The sequence below is a fragment of the Phyllostomus hastatus genome, unplaced genomic scaffold, assembly GCF_019186645.2.
Source record: "Phyllostomus hastatus isolate PE091 unplaced genomic scaffold, TTU_PhHast_1.1 phas_contig_98, whole genome shotgun sequence".
In the NCBI taxonomy this organism is placed as follows: Eukaryota; Metazoa; Chordata; class Mammalia; order Chiroptera; family Phyllostomidae; genus Phyllostomus; species Phyllostomus hastatus.
In genome coordinates this window covers 12,641,765-12,649,133 of record NW_025333999.1, presented here as the reverse complement: position 1 = coordinate 12,649,133, position 7,369 = coordinate 12,641,765, and the positions used below count along the sequence as shown (strand labels likewise).

Here is a 7,369-nt window from a genome sequence, read left to right as displayed (position 1 = left end):
TGTGAAGCATGAGCCAAGGCCAGCCATTCATATGGAAAAGCCACTGTTTACAGCTGTAAGTTGCATGAGAGGGAGACTCAGGGGATCTACAGGGCTGGGCAAACAGTGTGTGAGCCATGCCGATGGAGTTTCAGATATGGCATTCACCTGCTGGCTCTGTGGCTCTGCCTACATTTCTGTCTGAGATAAAGCTGTCCCCTAGCTCTCAGATACTTCAGTTCCTCCCCATATGCCACTGGTGTCTTTCAAGCTGCTACCATGGTGCTGGAGCTCAGAGGGAATGAGTCTGAGTAAGTTTGCATGTGGGTTCTTTAAGAGGAACTGCTTGGTATGCAAACAGTTTCTTCCTCTGACTCAATCCCTGCTGGGTTTTGCAGCCAGAAGTTATGGGGACTTTACTTTCTGGCACTGGAACCCTGGGCTGGGGAGACTGGTGTGGTGTTGGGACTCCTCACTCCCAAGATATTTCTCCTAAAATTTTATACACCACATGTGGTTGTGGGACCAGCCCATCTGTGTCTGCACCCCTCCTACCAGCCTTGATGGATGTGGTTTCTTTAATTCTATAGTTGTTGGACTTCCATCCAGCTTGATTTCTGACAGTTCTGAGTGGTGGTTGTTTTATAATTTAATTGTATTTTTGATGTGGTTGTGCAAGGAGATGAGCCATGTTTACCTATGCCACCATCTTGACTGGAAGTCCAAATATAGCTATTTAAACATAGCCCAAGTAGATTTTTAGCCACTTTGAGACTGCGTGCTTGGCATATCCTTGCTTGGTGTACCAAACATCTGCTAACCATAGACAAGATAACCCTTGGGATTATAAAATACTCCAAACCATCCATCTGGGTGGTTTTCCCTTGTCTCTGGAGGGTCCCCTGATGTGAAGTACTTCTCCTTGGCTACAATTCTTCAAAGCATTGCCCAAAGTAAAGCTACTGCCCTCTCATGGTCCTATCTTTGTCCTGTACCAAATCTAAAATTTCAGAACTCGCTGCAGGTATTTGGAGGGACAAGACCAAAGAACACTCCCTCCATCATCTGGTCATAAGGAGCCAACTAACCCCATGTAGCCAGAGGTCTAAAAGAGGAAGAGGCGCTGCTACAAAAACAGTGGGGACTCTGGTTGGGTAGCTCCATTGGTTAGAGCATCATCCCAATGCGCCATGGTTGCAAGTTCCCTGTCAGGGCACATCCAAGAATCAACCAATTAATGCGTTAGTAAGTGGAACAAGGAATCAATGTTTCCTTCTCTCTCTCTCAATCTTTCTCTCTTCCCCTTTCCATCTCTAAAATCAATAAATAAAAACTAAAAAAAAAACCCAAACCCAAAACAAAAACAAAACAAAAGACCAAAATAGTCGTGGGTTCAATGGAGGTTTGGAGGTTTGGCTCATCAATACCTGCAGTTTTCTGATGCCCTCTGGACTTGCACATGCCCAATTCAAATGTCCACTTTCATCTCACAGTATTTTGCTGTTACATTGGGAAAAGGGAGTGAGGAGGGATGGGTTTGGCTCTTGAGCAATCTATTGGAGAATGTCTTGGTGCTCTCCTACCCAATTCTGATGGCCAATGGAAAAGTCCAGCCACAATAGCCTGGGAAATGTGTGACCACCAGAGATTCATACTTCTCAGGCATGATGGTCCATGCCATTCTGACCAGCAGAAATGCTATTTGAGAGTAAGAGGAGCCTAGAATGAGTTGTGGAGCAAGAGGATGACTGTCAGCAGCATGGCCTTGAGTCCAACTGCAGCTGCAGCAGCTATGGTTGTCTCCTTGAATCCTTTAGGACCTCTCCCAGATGGGGGTAAATCCACCCTATGAAGGAGGTGGTCAAGCATCAGGAAGGGTAGACAGTAGTGGAGACTATGCTGAACAGCCGGGTCTTCCTTCAGGCCCTAGGTACCCCTAGCTTCTGGACATGCTGGCTGGCGAAGGTCACAGATGCATCCCTCTGAGCAAACTGCCTCCATACAAGGAGGCCATAACCTCCTCACCCCAGGTTATACCACATTTGCATGGTCAGTGCAGATTCCAAGACCAGTTGATGGTGGTATACAAAGACATGGACTCCTTGCCTTGACTTGGCATATCTCTGAAGGGCCATCCCAGCTCCAGAGCTCCCTGTGGTCCATGGAAGTTGACATTTCCCTCTGCCCAGTCTTACTTCTCTCACGCCCCCTCATTTGCTGTTGACAAGAGCATTCCTCAATCAACTTCCTGTGTCCCAGTCTCCATCTCAGAGTTGGTTTCCCAGGGAATCCATGCACACTATTTTTCTCTCTTATTATTTTCCCCTACTATTTTCCTCTTTCTTCCCCATTTCCCCTATGCCTAGGGTGATCATATATCCCAGTTTTCTGTGGACAGTCCTATTTTACTCTTGCTAATCGGGTGGCCCATCTGGCCAGTATCCTCTTTAATTCTCAAAAGGATCCTGATTTAGACTATATGTGATGTGATCATAATTCATCAAGTTCATCCCTTCTTCATCACACACATTCTTTACACATATATTTTACTAGGTGCTGGGAATATAGAACTGAGTAAGAGATTCCAGTCCTCTGAGCCCATGCTCCAAATTCCTATTGAAATTGCCAACAGAATATTATAATAAAAAGACATTATTGCTGGGAACCAGAGAAAGGTGCCATTCTCATCCAATAAACTGTAAGGAATTTCTCTAAGATTGGGTTGAGGGGAGGGTCTGCCTAGACAGGTGTTTCATTTGCATTCAGTTCATGCATTTTTATTCAGATGGAAAACTAACTAGGGAGCAGTGGCTGTCACCCCACCAGCCCTAAGGCAAAGTAGCAGGGACTGGGGATGATGTGGGGGAGCAATCAATTTCACCTGTGCCCTAGAGCCTAGCACTGGGCACAAGAGGTTCCCAGGGTGAGGGGACTGTTCCCACATTCATATTTGTCATCTCCTTGGGGAGGTCTCCACAACATGGGGTGGGCACTGCAGAAGCTGGCCTTAATGAGGGGAGAGGAGCCCCTAAGTACAAGGTCACTGCCCCTGCTGACACTGGGCTGTCATAAGAAACATGAAAATAGAACTCTCAGACATGAGGGTGACACTCTTCAGTATAGCTGCCTTCCTATTCTCTATAGAGCACTGGAGCTTAAATCTAAAAAAGTAAAACATTCAATAATTCTGTTTCTTTTCTTTCTTTACCGAGTCCTGGAGGAGGAGAGTGAAATCCATAAAGACTCCACCTCAGCTCCCATTACCTGGAAACAATGAAAATAGCTAAAATGTATCATTATCACATTTTATAGATGAAGGAACTGAAGCAAAGAAATGTTAAGCAGCATCTCCAGGATATGCAAATGTATCCCCTCTGTAGGAAGAGCAAAATCTTTAGGCATTTGAAGAGAATTTGTAGGAGGGAGGGAAGGAGAGAGTGCGAGACAGCACTCAAGAGAACACTGATGAGCCAGTGCAGAATCATGGGAAAATAACACTTCTAAAAAACTGTCATCACAATGAGAACAGAGAATTCACTAGGAGCTCACACAGTGTCAACATTCTGTGAAAGGATTCTAAACAATTCTTGGGGATTATTACCAAACAGAATTGTGATATTGTTACAAAAAATAATACTAATATCCACTTATCATTTCCCCCAAAATTACTCAAAGAGGTACTTTGGTCAACCAAGAAATGCATGTAAGTGAAAGGCTGACAGCTGCTTATGCTGTGGTTGAAGCGTCTTTTCTGAGAAAAATGATGACAAGCCCCTGTCAAAGTTTTATTTCAAACTTTCCATAAGGGAAGAACATCCTGAGCTAATCATTTAAAAAGCTTTTCTCTTGTAAGAGAAAGATAGAGTTAACCAGAGGAAACTGTCATTCGATTTCCATCTTCCCCACTGGAATGAATATAAATTGCACAGGGCATGGACCCAGCACCATTTGCCCCAGTGTCTCTGCGAGGAGAGTGTTTGATGAATTTGTAATGAATGAAAGAATGATTGATCCTGTTTGGCTTATTATAGAAATGCAAGGATGGGCCAAGACTAGTAAATGTATTAATATAATTAATCACAATAATAAAAAGAGGAGAAAAGTTCTATACTCATCGAAAGAAGTACTAAGAGTGTATTTGATGCAATTCAACATTTATTTGTGATCAACATTCTTTAATATCCTAAGAGGAATATTTATTAAATATTATCTGACACAACAGTTAATTCAATAATGGTACATTACAAAAATATTCATAGTATTCAGGTATAAAACAAAGTTTATCTCTGATACTTCTATTTACCATTGTGTTGAAGGTCCTTGCCAATGAGATAAAACAGGTAAAATAAATTACATATATTTATTGGAAAGAAAGAGACAAAATAATAATTATGTAGGTGATATAAGTGTCTGTCTAAAAGTGTAACTGAATCGTTAAAATCTGCAATAAGTGATAACTAAAAGTGAGATGACTGATTGCAAAAGAAACAAACAACTTCCCTGTATTTCAGTATTATTTCAATAATAATTAGTCAGGAAGTATAATAGAAAAAAATATTCACAAACTACTCAAGAATAATTTAAACAAAATTTTTGCTATACTGTTATGAAAAATACTGTAAACTTTTATTCTAGGACATAAAGGAAAATGAAGAAATTGAAAAACATGTTTTTCTTAATTTGGGAATATAAATTTCCAATTACTATTTTAAAATCTCAATTTTTATTTAAGATATACATATGTATATATTTATATAGTGACATTTCACATTTGGGGAAAATTGTGGATTATTTGATAAATGCTATTGGTACAATTAACAATTGAGTTGATATATAAACAGCAAATATGTTTTGAATAAAAGAATAAATGAACTAAATATTTAAATGTATCTATGACTCAACTTACATTTAAGTTAGTCTTCTAAAATTTTAGTGTTTATTGTTGAAAGTGGAACCAAGACCACAAGAAATAGATCTATTTATTGATGGGAAAAGTTTAATAGAAAAAATAATATGAAAATACAGGTCAAGATTTAAATTATTTTCGAATGAGGAAAAACTACCTGAGAATGACATAAAAGGAGAATATTATAAAAGACAAGACAAGCCCTGGCTGGCGTAGCTCAGTGGACTGAGCGCGGGCTGCATGCGAACCAAAGTGTTGCAGGTTCCATTCCCAGTCAGGGCACATGCCTGGGTTGCAGGCTACGGCCCCCAGCAACGGCACATTGATGTTTCTCTCTCTCTCTTTCTCCCTCCCTTCCCTCTCTAAAAATAAATAAATAAAACCTTTAAAAAATAAATTACTTGATCTTTAAAAAAAAAGACAAGACAGTCAGATTTAACCACATACAATTAGAGACACTTTTTGCGGGGGCGGTGGGGGCGGGGACATGGGCTTGATTGATTGCCTAATCCAGCTGCCATTCTCTGAGGCCACTTCTGAGGCCTATCACCCAGAGCACGGAAAAGTGGGTACTCCCTTTCTCAGTCACTCACCTGACTACAGATTGCCTATTTGACTTCATTATAGCAAAGGAGGCCTAGGGGTTGTTTCTGGAGAAGCTTTTACTTTACACAGGGACAGAATCTTCTAGTACCTTCATTCCTCTTTCTTATTGTCTTGAATGTGTGCTCTGGTGTCTGCTACTTTATGAACATGTTACCACTAGAAAACAGCAAGCATGGGACTGGAAACTCAGCATGCAAAGGTTAGGTGGGGTGAAGAGCAAAAGAATAAGAGTAGTTTCTGGTATTAGTGAAGGCTACACCTAACCTGGGGCCATCTACCCCCAGATTTCTTGTTATGTCAAATTGTAAAATCAAGTTATCTTTAGTGTTTGCAACCGCTGTTGCCCTCTAACGCCAGCACCTCCTCCTGCTCCTGGAGCTCCTGATGAAGAAGAAGCGGGGTAAGTAAAGAGGTTTCTATACCACGGCTTATATAAAGCAGACTGCCAGCAAATTGACGAGTGGTAAAGCACGAAGGAAGCAACTAGCTACCAAAGCCGCTTGCAAGAGTGCGTCCTCTACTGGAGGAGTGAAGAAACCTCATCGTTACAGGCCTGGTACTGTGGCGCTTCTTGAAATTAGACATTAGCAGAAATGCGCTGAACTTCTGATTCGCAAACTTGCCTTCCAGCATCTGGTGCGAGAAATTGCTCAGGACTTCAAAACAGATCTGTGCTTCCACAGTGCAGCTATTGGTGCTTTGCAGGAGGCAAATGAAGCCTATCTGGTTGGGCTTTTTGAAGACACCAACCTGTGTGCTATCTCCATGCCAAACGTGTAACAATTACGCCAGAAGACATCCAGCTAGCACGCCACATATGTGGAGAACGTGCTTAAGAATCCACTATGATGGGAAACATTTCATTCTTTAAAAAAAAAACCTCTTCTTCTGTTATTGGTAGTTTTGAATGTTAGATTTTTTTCCCCACGGGGTCAAAAAGGTACCTAAGTATATGTTGCAAGTGGAAAATAGGGGACAGAAATCAGGTATTGGCAGTTTTTCCATTTTCATTTGTGTGTGAATTTTTTCAATATAAATGCGGGGACATAAAGCATTAATGCAAGTCAAGGTGTATCTGTGAACAAGTTTCAAGAAGTTCAACTTTATAACAACATAAATAAACCTGTTAAATTTTTCTGGACAATGCCAGCATTTGGATTTTTTAAAACAGTAAATTTCTCATTGATGACAACTAAATGGTGTTTGCAGCATTTTTATCATATGGTAGATTCCATCCACTCAGTATACTTTTCTAACTGAGTTGTCCTACATGCAAGTATGTTTTTGATGTTGTCTGTCTTCTGTGCTGTTCCTGTAAGTTTGCTATTAAAATACACTAAACTATAAAAAATAAAATAAAATATCTTTATTGCTCAGCCAGCCACTGTCAGTCACTTATTTTGTTACTTGCACATGAAAATATTCTAAATGAAATAAATCTATATCTGCCTCCAAAAAATTACCATAAACAAAATTAAAGGCAAAGATTGGAGAAAATATTTCCAACATATATAATAAGTTAAAATGCAATAGCTTTTTAAAAAAGATTTTATTTATTTATCTTTGGAGAGAGGGGAAGGGAGGGAGAAAGAAAGGGAGAGGAACATCGATGTGTGGTTGCCTCTCATGTACCCCCTACTGGGGATTTGGCCAGCAACCCAGGCATGTGCCCTGACTAGGAATTGAATTGGCAGCCCTTTGATTCACAGGCCAGCACTCAATCTACTGAGCCATACCAGCCAGGGCAAAATGCAGTATCTTTTTAAAAAATATTTTATTGTTTATGCTATTACTACCACCCACCACTCCCTCAGGCAATCCCCACACCGTTGTCCATGTCCATGTCCACGGGCCATGCATGTATGTTCTTTGGCTAAT

General features: G+C 40.7%; 1 pseudogene; it reads left to right on the top strand.

The window, feature by feature from the left end:
- The first annotated feature begins 1,723 nt into the window (after positions 1-1,723).
- On the top strand, positions 1,724-6,327 carry LOC123828593 (annotated as a pseudogene).
- Positions 6,328-7,369: the final 1,042 nt, after the last annotated feature.